Source organism: Patella vulgata, chromosome 8 (assembly GCF_932274485.2).
Source record: "Patella vulgata chromosome 8, xgPatVulg1.2, whole genome shotgun sequence".
NCBI lineage: Eukaryota > Metazoa > Mollusca > Gastropoda > Patellidae > Patella > Patella vulgata.
The window spans coordinates 41,706,235-41,720,942 of record NC_065886.2 but is presented as its reverse complement, the minus strand read 5'-3'; positions in this window follow the sequence as shown (position 1 = coordinate 41,720,942).

The window sequence follows — 14,708 nt, the reverse complement described above, 5'->3', positions numbered from 1 at the left end:
CCGCGTGTTGACAAAGATTGGGGTATTTTATTGTGATTCAGATGGCGTCAACATAATAATATAGCATTTCTGAAATCGGTTTGACAAGGTACGGGCTAAGACGATTTGTGTGGGAAGGAGAATGACTTGCGCTGATAAGTTTTCAGGAATGACTGTGATAATTTCTTGGAATTGTAAGCGACATGAAAGCAATACAATTGCCGCTTTAGATAAGTGGGAATGACGGTGGCTCAGTAAGCGTGGCGCTGGCTACCAGGGGTACGAATTCGATGTTGGTCAAGAATCAAGCCTGGTCTTCCGTTGTTAGCGATGTAGGATGGGAAGAAATAGCGAAAATGACACTGCTCGGGCAAAATTTCCATTATATCACACTGTATAGTTCATACCCGTCTTCATTGGGGTAGAAAAGTTGAACTTTAACCCATTTCTGTCATGATACTCTTGTTCGCTCATTGGGGTTGCTAAAGATTAATTAAAGGTTTAACGTCCAACTGTTCTGATCCGACTGGTCTAATGAAGATGGGCATACACCATACAGTGTGCATTACGGCCTACTCGTATTTTGAATTCCAACTGCCATGGGATATTTTACGTGCACGCCAATGTGTTCCCGGAACCTCCGTTTTTGGTCCAATCCGAAGGACTATATTATACGTTGTCCCCCGTCCCGCAGCATCATCTTGTGTCAAAATAATGAATGCAATGTTTTGCCATATATTACTTTTTATTCTACAAATAAATTTGTTGGGTGTTTATTTAAACCGGGTCCTTCTTGTATCTGTTCTAGGAACATACTTCCCAAGGAAGACATTGTTTATATTACCCAACCAAAGAACACATTTATTAACAATATCAAGAGACCTTCTTTGTAATCTAGCATGGAGACAAATTATAATACAATGCATCATTACATGGGCCGTGAGAGCTTCCTTTCAAGACACAAGTGGCTTCACCGATTCGATCGCCGGTATAGATAAATCTAGTTGAACCACTTGAAGGATTCTACAACACACAAATATTGACACAGGTTCTGTCATAACTTTAAGAAAATCTTTGATGACATCAGGTTCATTTCCAGATGTTAAACAATCGGTGAGAAGAATGGCGTCTGTTGTCGACTGTAAGCGTAATTCATTAAGATACATTGATATAGGTTAAAATCGGTATAGTTCACGGCAAAGCCCCACATCGAGGTTAAACTCGTAAAAATGAAACCCTGGGTCTGAACTCTGAAGTAATCTCAACAAATTGTTAATAGAATTAAAATTCCAGTCAGGGGCAGACTGGAGACCGCAGACTCCTTCGTAGCCCTGCAAGGGGCACCCACTTCAGGGTGTCCCGGGTGGTTCTCTCCTCCGGAAGCCACGGTGGCTATAAGTAGTTAGAATGCTGGCTCGCTAGCCTGGAGGTTGCGTGATCGATCCGTGCATTGACCGAGAAAGTTCATCGATATTTCCGGCGTGGTTTCCCCTTGTCAGTGGTGCAGGAAGGACAGCTGTCTAGTCGTTCGGATGCGATTAAAAACCGAGACACCGTGTAAATATTGGCGTGCACGTAAAAGATCCGTTGACAGTTAGAATTCGATATAAGAGTGGGTCATAGTGTCGCTGCCCGGGCAAAAATTATCTCCCAGCATATTGTATGGCGTATACCCGTCGCCATTAGCCCAGTCGGAGCAGAACAGTAAATTTCGATACACGAGAATAATGCGGGTTATAGAAATAGAAAAAAAATTATACCCTTTTAATTTTATTTAGGAAGTCGTCGATTGGTGTTTGTATACATTTGACCTAAAACAATCGTGACCATTACAGAAACGATCCTTTCTGGTTCGAACATGACGTCTTCCTTCAGAGAATTCTTTTTAATCCAGGTATGCAGGTTTGGTTCTTTGTTTTAATATATCGCTTGGGTAAGACACATTTAGGCGTATCAAGCTTGCCATGATTTAGTTTAATGCAAATAAATTAAGTATATCTGATTATGAAAAATCCTGAAGTGCTGAAGTGCACGAATAAAAATGAATTATATTATTTTTTTATTTTATTTTATCTAAGACAAAAAAAGATGGTGGTGTGTAAACTTTAAATATCGATAACCCAAGAAGTTAGAATTCAACGATAATGTATGGGTCAGTCGGTCAGTGAGGCTTAACGTCCATTTCCATCTAGAGTGATATCGTAGACAAGCAATATAATCTATGATCTTTGTATTATTTAAGCTGTATTTAATTACGCTGAGAATAATGACAATTTACATGATTTCCAGGGCGGCATTGGAGGTGATTGGCTGTAACACAGAGTTCCTTGTGCCGGTGTTGCGGTTTGAATCGGTATCTCATTTGGCACAGTTCCTTATTTGTTTTAGTGAAACACAAAGCAACGTTGACCTTGATATCTTTGCAAGTAAAATGGCAGGCAGGCACACATAATACATAATATAGTATACAATAAAACATGCGTAAAGCTTGTAATAACAAAAAAGAAGGGAATATGCATACATCCCAAAATTAACAGCTGTGTTGTTAAAAAGCGCTTTACAAAAACATTGACTGTGTTTTTGAAAATTGCTTTACAAAAAAAAACCCATTACAGATCAAACATCTACTGTGTTGTTAAAACGCGTTTCACAAAAAATAAACAAAAAACAAACAAAAAACACCAAACCCATTACAAATCAAACATCTACTGTGTTTTTAAAAAGCGTTTCACAAAAACACCAAACCCATTACAAATCAAACATCTACTGTGTTTTTAAAAAGCGTTTCACAAAAAAAAAACCCCATTACAAATGAAACATCGTCTGTGTCGTAATAATATTTAAAAATGGGTTATTTATAAAAACTGCGGAGGGAATAGATATGATAACGACGCCTTTTCAAGGAGTCGAATCAAACCGAGACATTGGTACGCATGTATTTGTCTGATCAGGAAAGTGGATAACAAGTAAATGGTTTCTCCATATAATTTATATAGCAACATTATACCATCTGCAAGTCCCAGAATAATCGATTCACAAAATTCCTTAAAGGACAATATTGGTGTCAGTCATTATAAAATATGTGATAGAACTGGTTAAATACATCCCAAATATAATTTTAACACAGAGTTCATTGCTACGGGAGATGTGTAACAAGCACGTGAAGAAACGGGAAGTGACGCCAAACATGACAAACACGAGTTATCCTTTTATATAACTGATTGAATTAACGAGCGATAACACTGTACAGACATGCGATCGAATTTCATTTCACTGATAATTCAGTTGAAGATGAAAAGTTGTTATATGAGACGATGAAAGGATATCTGACAATTCAAAAATAGAATTGACTGTCAGTAGATAAAAGATAAAAACCAATTAGAAAAAGTCCGTGCATTACCATGTTTTTATTAAGAACAGAATGAATAAAAATGGGGGAATGCACGGGATTTTTCTCGTTTTCCCTTATCTAGTGACAGCCAATTCTTTTTTTGAATTGTGAGATACCCTCTCACCGTCCCATATAAAAACTTTTCAACTTCAACGGAATTATCAGTGAAATGAAATTCGATCGTTTGTCTGTTATCGCTCGTTAATTCAATCAGTTATATAGAAGGATAACTCGTGTTTGTCATGTTTGGCGTCACTTCCCGTTTCTTCACGTGCTTGTTACACATCTCACATATGTAATAATGACTGACACCAATATTGTCCTTTAACTCGAAGCAAAATTTACTGCAAATGGGCAGCTTATACCTGTTTTTTTCAAAGGCACATTTTGTTGATTGCATAACATGTATCGTTACGTTCTTATATCATAAGTATATATTCTTTTTAATGCATTTTACCCTTAATGCATTTTACAGACAATTACACGGATTAACCCATCTGCCAAAACGCGAAATATCTTTATGCAACCTTTTGATAGTTTGTCGGGGTAATCATGCCATATACTACCTGCAAATTTGACGCAAGTGTTTCTAAAAAAAATGCTAATCATGTACATGCCTTTTTATTACAGATCATATATAACTATTCTGATATAAAAAGAAAATGCTTGATACTGTTTCATTTTATTCCTTTTCATTAGCTAGATCAGATATAGATTGCAGGAGTTTTATTGTCTGCCTCGTAGACCTTCCAATCAAAGGGAAGAAACGAACGTTTCTGGTCTACTTATTATCTCCGTCACAAAATTACCTTCGATCTCAGCCAACGCGACGTAAAAAGGAAATTAAATGAATTACGGAATTTTGGAAAAACAGAATAATTATTCGCTAGAATGGCTTGTGAAATGGACGATTAGACAATTATTATTTAGACTAAAATATCCCGTAATTAAATAATCATCAACTTTGCTTTAATCGGTCTGTCGAAATGGCGGCCATGGAGAATTAAAATTGTTAACTAGGCGTAAAATTGGCTGAAGGACAAATAGCTGCGGTTTGGTTCAACTTGTTATAAATCTTATCTGTGTATTGATTTTCCTTCCTCCTTACACAACAAGAAATACACCGCCATATTATTTGCGTATTACGTCTATATCTTATACATGGATATGAAACATTATAGCCATGGGTTCATCTAATTAAAATTAAAGATTATTTCGTTCCGCTTTTTATCTTTTTTTTTAGTCAACATTAAATCAAGATTTTACTACTCTGATTGGTCGGTTGTTGGTTCTGTTTAGAGTCCGCTGTTGGCCCCCAAAACATCAACTGATTGAGCTGTTAGACTGTACTGAAGTGTTGATTAAAAAGACTGAGAAACGAAAGGAGGGTCTTGTTTCAGTTTCGAATTGGATTACACATGCGTATAACGTCGAATAATCTGTGTATACCATCTAATGTCTAGCGATAAAAAAACGAATCCCGAATAAAGGAGGATTTTCCAGTGGAAGTAGACTTGAAAAGTACTCGAGTGGAAAATAATTTGTCTAAATACCCTAGAAGTGGAGATAAGTAATAGATATATATTTGCTTCTTATACACAGTTCCTGGCATCTGGCCATTATTGGTCCAGAGTTCAGAGTTCTGGACGAATGTATGGAATTATGCTAGATCAACTAGTCTTATGATAACCTATTTTAATACATACGTGACAATCGAGAAAAAAAAGACGGCGAAGTTTATTGCTGATATTTAGCTATGAGGCTAATTAATATTAAGTTCTTCTGATATTTGACTAGGTACTAGAGTCTATCCACCACCCACATTTCCTCTATTGCAGTAAATACGTTTTTGGGAGGGCGGATTACTTTAACCGTCACGTAAAGATAATGAAAACTAAACTTTCAAGAAATAAAAGATCTCAATAATAGTTAGCTCATATTCTTACATATTGATACATTAATAAGTGGGTTACAGTTTATAACAAAACAAAGAAAACACAAAAACGTGTTTGATAAGTTCGGCAGAATTATATTCGCCTAGTGTGTCCGATTGTAGAATCTATTAGCCAATCACAACTGATATTGAGAAGTCACGTGATTTTTTTAGTTTAATCATGTGACGTTAATGGAGATGCAGTCGACCAATCCCGGCTCGCAGAGAGAAATTTACCGTTCGCTTCTCTCTGCGGAATCACCCCGGCCATGTTTCAGTCAGAATTCTGTCCCTAAACTCCTTCCCCGGTGGCTTCCGCTTCCCCAGTGGCTTCCGATTGGCTGGATTTGTTTGAATTAAATGAATTACATATTATTGATCCTTGGAACATTTTCCATATCTTGACATCAAAAGTTCATTCGAAAACGGCCGATTTGATTATTTACCGGAAACAATTTTTAGCACGCAATATGTGGGTGATTCGGCTATGAGCGTAAAATACGCGAAATTCCGGAAGAAACGCGAGCTTCAGTTGCCATCGTGGATTTTTGTGAAACGACCGGTGGAAACATCAGGCGATATTCAAAACTGCCAAAGTATGACCGATGCGATTCTCCAAAGAAAAACGAACGGTAAGCTTCTCTCTGGGAGCCGAGATTGGCAATCTACTGGCGAATCGGGCGAATGGTTCGCCCATTATGTCCATTCATTCGGAAAAATGAATTAGGCTGCAGTTCGGCGCCGATTGATTCGGCCGAACGATTCATAGATACATAAGCCACCTCAAACTTTCGAAAGAATTTACTTTTAGGGTGGTTGGTAGAATGGGGTGGGGGTGTTTAATAACTACATTAGCAGCTAGGGGGGCGATAGCTCAATTCAAAAACGTTTTTGAACGGCTGGTCTAACCTAACGCGTAGGATTTATTTAGATCATAAGGTCTGACATTGTGTCAATTAAGAGGCGTGGTTCCGATCCCTCACGTATACGTAACATAGAGTGGGTTTCCCGCTCCCCAGCCCCCTCTAGTCCTACTCACAAGCGAATTATACATATGTTAGGCCTAATTTGTGTTGAATGGATGTTACCCCTCCCCTCCCCACTCTCCCCCCCCCCTCTCTCTCTCTCTCTCTCCTATATCTTAAAATGTGAGAATAATATAGCATCTTATAAATGCAATTCATCAAATCATAAACTATGCCCAAACCCAACAGCTGTTGAACCGGTGGTTATAGTTATTGATTTTCTTCTTCTAAAATCAATAGCGGTGTAGTTTATGTTGTATATATTTATGTAAAGAAATTATTGAATGAAACCCGAAGTAGTTTTGCTGTTTCAAACGCACATTTTAACGTAACGCAATCGAATGGCTCGGTCTGCAAGTCACCATGGTTAATTTAAAGATTTCAATAGATTCAAATAATATACAAGGAGTGACACGCAATAACATAAATAAATGAATAAAGTGCCAGTGTCACGGTTTGACTCGGTACCCTGTTTGGCTTGGCACGGTTCTTTACTATATGTAAACTTTGCAAGTAAATTTGTAGATATATATGTAATGAACAAAAAAGGTTTGTACAGACCCAACCAAGTATAAACGAAAAATCTGTAAATGAATAAGAAATACAACACGAACTCAAAAAATTATACTAAGGACCGTTGCCAGAGTATTTTGCACTTAGAGCCCTAGGCAAGGTCAATTATTTGCGTCCCGGAAATTTCAAAAATATATCTTTTGTAAAGGAATTGAAACAAAAATTTGCATAAAACTCTAAGCAGATAAATGATGAAACGGCTACGTGCCACATAGGCAGCATTGACAACTACCAACACCGTCTCCATGGCGATGTCATAACCGCCGTTATATTCAAAATAACTGACAATATCTCTTTAAGAGTGTTATCTACAGTTTTGTGAGTTACAACTATTTCTAACAAAAATGATCTGGTCATTGATTTTAGTGTATTTTTGCGTCCGACAACTATAGTAAAGATTACAAGATTTTTCAATTTCCTCGATTGATTTTTATAGTCTGTTCCAAAATTGACAGACGTCAAAAAGTGGGTATATTTATGCATTACAACATCTGAAGACGCCTATTAAGGCGAACAGCTAGCTTATGATTTAATGTGTATCAGAATGATTAGGTTTTTTTTTCAGCTGGGCGTATTTTTTTTTATCTATTTATAGATATCATTACAGGCCATGGACTGCACAATGCAGTGGGTGCTTACGGCGGCTGGTCTCTGGATCCATTCACTTGATTTGATATTTGTTGTTTATTTCTTGCAATGTCTGTGTAATATTGTCCGCAGGTTTTATATTATCATGGTTGTTTGCGTTTAGTGTGAAGCGTCTGCATTTATTAATATAGTAGATCTAAAAATTATATAACGGAAACGAATGACCGATAGCAAAGTAATCCAGTTCAATTTCAGACTATCAACCAAACGATATTAGTTTGGTTTATTTTGCCCTTGAATTGGTTTCGAGCAATGCAGTCTTAAAACAATTAGAACGTAATATTTTTGTGGTTTATTTTGTATTTTAACGAACAATCGTCACGCCCACATGAATGCACCGAATGCTTTGAAAGAATGTGTATTTTATCAATGCCACACAGACAATGGGAGATACTTGGAGATCGTACGCAGTATGTTCTGTAGAAACTTATATTTTCGATTCCCCAAATGTTTCTGCTTATCCATTCCCCGCGGGCTATAAATAATAATAAACAAAATCAATCATTTAATTTCATCCAATCAAAATAGTCAGTACTGTCAACTCAAGTCCGTGAAAAAACTGTTATACGTGGACCCGGATATGACAACTGACAGGCCGAGGGGCTACTTTAATTGAGCAGGTAGGCTGGATGATCTCAACTATTTATCATAGGCGGGGTCGTGAAGCTGTTAGATTTTATTCTTTAATTAACGAACGTGATCTTGAAAAATTCTGCTTCACTTATTTATAAAATAGAAACTTATTTCCCTTAAGGGGCACATTATAAGAACTACTTTAGTTGTATTATACAGCGTTTGTTTCCTTATTATGGTTTTATACGCTCGATCCCTTAAGGTCGGTGATTAACAGTTATATACTGAAACACGATAAAAATTAATCCATATTATAAGGTATAAAACCTTATCAATGGCAGATATATTCCTGTCACAGATCCGTGATAAAATATACATCGCTTTTTTATTGGCTATTGGAAAGCTATAAAACGGTGAATGATTATAGGCAGCTGACTACCTCTCATATAAACTCGCCTGTTTTATTATTCATTGTGGCTAAATATCATGGTATAATTGCTAAATCAATATTCTAATAACACCGGGGCATATTACTATCGTTTTAATTGTTTGCGTTTCGTCTACCGCCAGGCATAGTTTTAATCTACTACAAACATTTCTGGATTAAAAGAAATCGTCGTGCCTGGACCTGTGGGCATGTTTGGAATAAACCAATCAAATGTTGACATTGTTAATATAAATCAAATTTTCAAAGCTTAGCATGACATTCGACTATACAAAAGATAATTCCACTGAGGGTCATTGCGGTGTTTGCACACAGGGTGGAATGGCGGCCATAATGGATTTACAGAAAATAAATATGTTTATTTTCCTGGGTTTTGACAGACATTAATTGTATTCATTAACGTGATATCTTTCAAATAATTTGTTCCGATCATTCTCGTTTTTAATGGAACAGATCGCGTTTCCTTGTTCGTTATTTTAATAAATAAACTGTTATTTATTTTTCTTTTATATCTTGAATGGGAAATAAATGGCCCATTGATTATATATGATTTCCTTGATTATTGTATTGTGAAAATTACATTTGTTTTAAATAAAATATTGGTTTAGATAGCTTTAGGTAGACTTTGTAATATGGATTGTTAGCTTTATATCCTACTCTTGTATGATAAATGCTAAAGGCTTTTCTTCCACACAATTCCACTAGCAAACAGACTGAAAAATTGTACTTGGCTTAAATCCGCTTTTAGCTGTAAAATTATTATTAGTTTTAACACAAAGTCTGATCGGATTAAAACCTACTATATTATACTTATTTACAGCTCTGTGCCTTACAAATCACCACAATGGGGATAAATTGGTCGCCGTTTGTTTACGACAAGAGCGACGTTATCGAGAGAGAAACATGGACTATCTTTCGGGAAAGTTTCATGTAAATTATCGAAATTTCCTAATTAGTAATTAACAATTATTATGGTCAAAGGTTGATTAACGATGATAGATTATTACATGGAATGACGAATGAAGGACTGAAAATTGAGACTTCATTTATTACGTGGCAATGGTTCTTGACAATCGAGGATCTGAACTGTCCCTAGGCAATCGTCGGGCACAATTTATACTATTTCTTGTCAAAACATCAAACATACATAACTTCGCTCAGAATAAAATAATTTGGCTGAAAGTTTTAATATATTTATTTTTATTGTCTATTTTTGAACTATTATAGCAAGAACGACCACCCCCTTATCTAATGTATGGTTAATTATGTTTTATTAGACAAACGTAGACATTTTAAATTTCTTTGAGAGCTACATAAATAAAGGTCAGTTTTAACAAGACGTTGTATTAACTAAAGGTACAGCAAGATTTTTAATCGAATTGCTGTAACACATGGGGAACCCGTGGCACCTGTTAATAAAATACCCAGATGGTGTCTGTATTATAGATTAATGACCTACAAGGAAACAAAGCCATGAATAATTCTAACATAGAGAGCACAGAAGTATAGATTAAAGTTATATATAGTCTAGACCTATATAACTTGTTGCCACGGTGGCTCGGCGGTTATGACGTTGACTCGCTAATCGCAAGGAGCCGTGTTCAATCCATCTTCATCGACCTGTAAATAAAGTATTTTAATGACAATTAAAATACAGATGTGACGTCATCCTTTTTTCAAATAATGGTACGGTCAATGTGCCAAGCATACATTATATATACTAGTTGAAATATTGGACCCGCGTGACGTATTTCATTGAAATGCACGTACTGGATAGTGTCTGTATTTTAAGTTGTTTAATGGTTTCGTGCAAGACATTGCGTAATACATATTCCTTAATGTCTCACACTCGACCATGCAACTACACCTAAAACAAGATGTGCAAGACGTCGTAACTGGGACTATAAGTAATTGCATGAGATGCCTTTTGTTTCGTGTTTATAGAAACACGTTATATTGCAATTAATATTTTAAAAACCAGTGACTGTGTCTTGTATGTGGTGTATAAATGACAATGTATATAATTGATTGTCAACGAATAAACATTGTGTAAACAATGTGTCGCGGTAGCTCAAATTTTAAAACCATTCGCACTTTCATTCAATTGATTTGATATGCGCGTTTGTTGTTTATTGCTTGCAATATATGTTCAGGTTGTGTGACTTATCTGCAGCTTTATCTTATGGGGTTTGTTTGTGTGTGTTGTGATCTTTCTGCACTTAATATATATAAAGGAACTGATGATTTCCGATATTGAGCATTTACTTTAGTTTTGTGTCCTGAAAGGAAATACGTTAATCTTCTCAGTGATAAACTATTTATTCTAACGAAAGCTTCAGCTTAGACCTGGACCCCGGTGATAGATTGTTTATTCTAATCAAATAATCAAACGTTTGACTTAACGGGAAGACTGGGTTTTTTTCTGATCAAAGGCTTGACTTAAAACTGCACTCTGGTGATAGACTGATTAGGTACATAAAAAAAATAAAAAAATACATCCAGTTAAAAAATCAACAACTTTTGTAAATAAGTTTATCGCAGGCGTTGACAGGTGCGCTTGATAATGACATGGTAGTCACAATATTGGATTAAGGAATAGTCACATATGGTGACTGTCATATCATTATAAATATGTATAAATTGTAATGTTAGTTTTGTAAAAGCGATCAATAGAGAGCGAGGCCCAGTTTATTTCCACGTTTATGGTCCATGATTTGTGAAATCAACTCATGACCCAAGCCAGCTTTTCTAAATGTATCTAGGACTAAAAAATCGTAAAATATACATTAATGTAGAAATACATATTACTGACAAATGTTTATACTCATTATGATACAAAAAACTTCAATGTAACGTCCACATAACGTATGCTAATGATTTATGCAAATTACAGGATATCCATCTTTATTTCTTTACTCTCGGAAGATTCTTAGTAGCGAACTACTTTAATCGCATAAATCACCACATCCATTTCTTAAGATGGAGGAGAAAGATATTCGGTAATTGACATCCATATTTAAAAATCTCACAATATCACGATATCATTATTCTCTAGCATGTCAAAACTAGAAGCCAGAATTCAACAGAATCAATCATTTTAAATTGCGCTCTTTTTGCGGGACATCAGGTGTTTTTAAGGAAAATCCAAGACATTGAAAGGCTTAGAGTTTGATTTATAAACTCGTATTTTTAGAAGCTTTCACAATCTGTTTGAATCCTGCTCCACAAGTTTCACAGATGTGTGATTCGTCTCAAGAATGAATGACAAGTATTTAAAGACGTTTTTTGCTTTGAAAACTTGTTAACATGTCAGCAGCTGACGCCATGAGCAGAAATAAGGCGGCCATGACACATGAAATATCTGCACGTCGCCAATAAACAGAATTGACATTTATTTCAACTCACAGTGGAGTACGGTACCCACTTTTAATATGGAGATAACCAGGTTTTGCTTGTTTTTAATACTGTAACGATTATTGTGAATTATTTATATTGATTCTGATATGAGAAGAAAGATCGGTGGCCATGATGCCGGTGCTATGTTCTTACACCAGGGACTGTACTCGGTACTGAATAATGCCTTACCGCTTCACCACCAATATCAATTACCGCCTTAATGCCGTGTTGGGAAGAAATTCAAAACCTAACGGAAAGTTTTCTGTCAGGAGAAGTGCTTTATGATGCCCATTTGCTACTCTAACAATTGAATTCGGATGAGCCTTTCCTTTATTGCAAGTCTTTAATCATTCAAACGAGATCACAAGATACACAAACCGTTAACTTTTTTAACTATTGATTGTGTTCTGGATGAACTGTGCGGGAATTTAACAATTCTTAGCGTCAGACTGTCACTTTTAATACATCTAAAATGTGTTCTGCATTTCCTTGGCTTTTCCTTACGGATGCCACAGAGGATAGTTACGAATGAAAGACCACGGAAGATGCATTGTTCCTTGATTCTAAATTATTTTATTGTCTGAAGTACACACACATGCGACATTCTCAGTGCCGTTTAACATACGGGCAAATCGAAGTCTCTTGGCATGGCCATTGGGAATGAGTTTTTCCGATGGGTCATATATATCAGTATCTCACAGCAATGAATGAATGACATGGGGTTTAACGTCCTGATTGTCTGCACCTTCCGGGAGACAGGCATAGGCCATGCTTTGTGCTGTAAGGGAAATTTGCCCGGATATCAATTGAGCAGAATCCACGGAAAGCTAGGGATAGGTCAGAGATTTTAGACTAATTTAAAGATGTTCTGCAATGCATCTTGCCATGTGTAATGTGGTCTAACGTCCTACTTTTAACGGGGTAATGAAGACGGACTTACGCCTTCCATTCTGCCACGAGAATTCGTCCTGCACACTGACAACTGGAACCCGCAATGTAGTTATTTTTGGAAAATTATTGCGGGTTGGAGAGGGTACGATCCCACCCGGCATTCCCTCGCCGTTTTCTATTACGTCCATGTCCCTATCAGTGCCACGATCATTTTTACTACAGATTGTTACGAAAATCGCTTTGAACATGCACAGATCTGTCAGGACAGAACTTTAAAATTTGAAACGGACAACACTTTATAGTTTGTCCAAATGTTTATCAAATCATCTTATTTGCATTGATTTATAAGCAATCCTAAAAAAAGAAATATGGTTTTAATAACCGTTATTGATTTAATCATACAAGCTCAATATCGCCCATACGCAAGTACAAAACTTAAATTACATTACTAAAATGAATATTTGCTACTCCGTAATAAAAAAACCCCCGTATTCACATATATATGTAGTACAAAAATTTGAATTCAATGACACGCGAATTGTGATTCTTATAATTCTTGGCATGTAGTTCCAATAAAGATATGGAGAGCCTTATAGACATATCTCTTTGATAATCAGCTAGAAAGCCAAGTTTGTATAGAACAATACGTGACAATTTTTCTAATTATTCTTTATGGGTTACTGTGTGTAGAGAAAGTCTACATATGTTTTAAGCTCAAGGCGATTGACTTACATATTATATATTGTGCTAGACGACCGACTCTTTGAAAGTGCTTACTCTGACACCATGATCCTTCTAATAAAGGTGACTGTGTGAATTTAATGTGCTACCGTGTGAGTGAGTGAGTTGTTTATTAAATAAAATCTTTTTAAGATGATGAAATAGGGATTAATAACTCCTACTTTTCTGCACCAATGAAGACAGGCACATACCTAAGGGTGATGATTTTTCGCGATAGCAGAAAAAAAACCGTGGTAAGCATGGAATCCGGCAATTGAAGTGGTAAAAACGTGATATCTAAAAATCTATAAATAAATGTGATCATAAAACGCACTTAATTTGCTGATGCTTTATAGATATTATTATATACAACTCGAATCCACAATGTTTAAAACGGAAAATAATCACGAATTCTAGCTCGGTTTTTCGTACCACCCGAACAAGTAGAACCTTTTTTGCTGGCAGGCCATACGTACTGTACCACTCCACTGACAAGGACAAATGACGCTACAAGTAATCAAGCAAACGAGTAATTAAGATAAACACATTTTATTTACTAACGGATTTATCTAATGATTTATCAATTTCATTCGGTTTTGTCATCAGATTAAATGTAAATAATGGAGTCCGGGGTATGGATAATAGTGCTTTGCACATGTTGTTTTTAACAAACAGATAAGACATACTTTATCCAATAAATGAAATGGGTTTAACGTCCTACTGTTCTGCTCCTATACTGGGCTAATGATGACGGGCATACGCCATACAGTGTGCTATGAGGGAAATTTTGCCCGGGCAGCGGCACTATCGCCTACTCTTATATCGAATTCCAACTGCCAAGGGATCTTTTACGTGCATTCCAATGTATACACGTGACCTCGGTTTTCCGTCTCATCCGAAGAACTAGACAGCTGTCCTTGTCAGGCCCTCCGTCCTGCATCACTGACAAGGGGGAACCAACCTCCAGGCTAGCGAGCCAGCGTCTTACCCACTTAGCCACGTGATCCCCTTTTATCCAATAAAATAAAATGGAATCTATACATTGGTGAGTTTTTTTCTTAGTGAGGTTCCAGGTTTCATCTAGTCATTCGGGTGATACGAGAGAGAGAGAGAGAGAGAGAGAGAGAGAGGGGG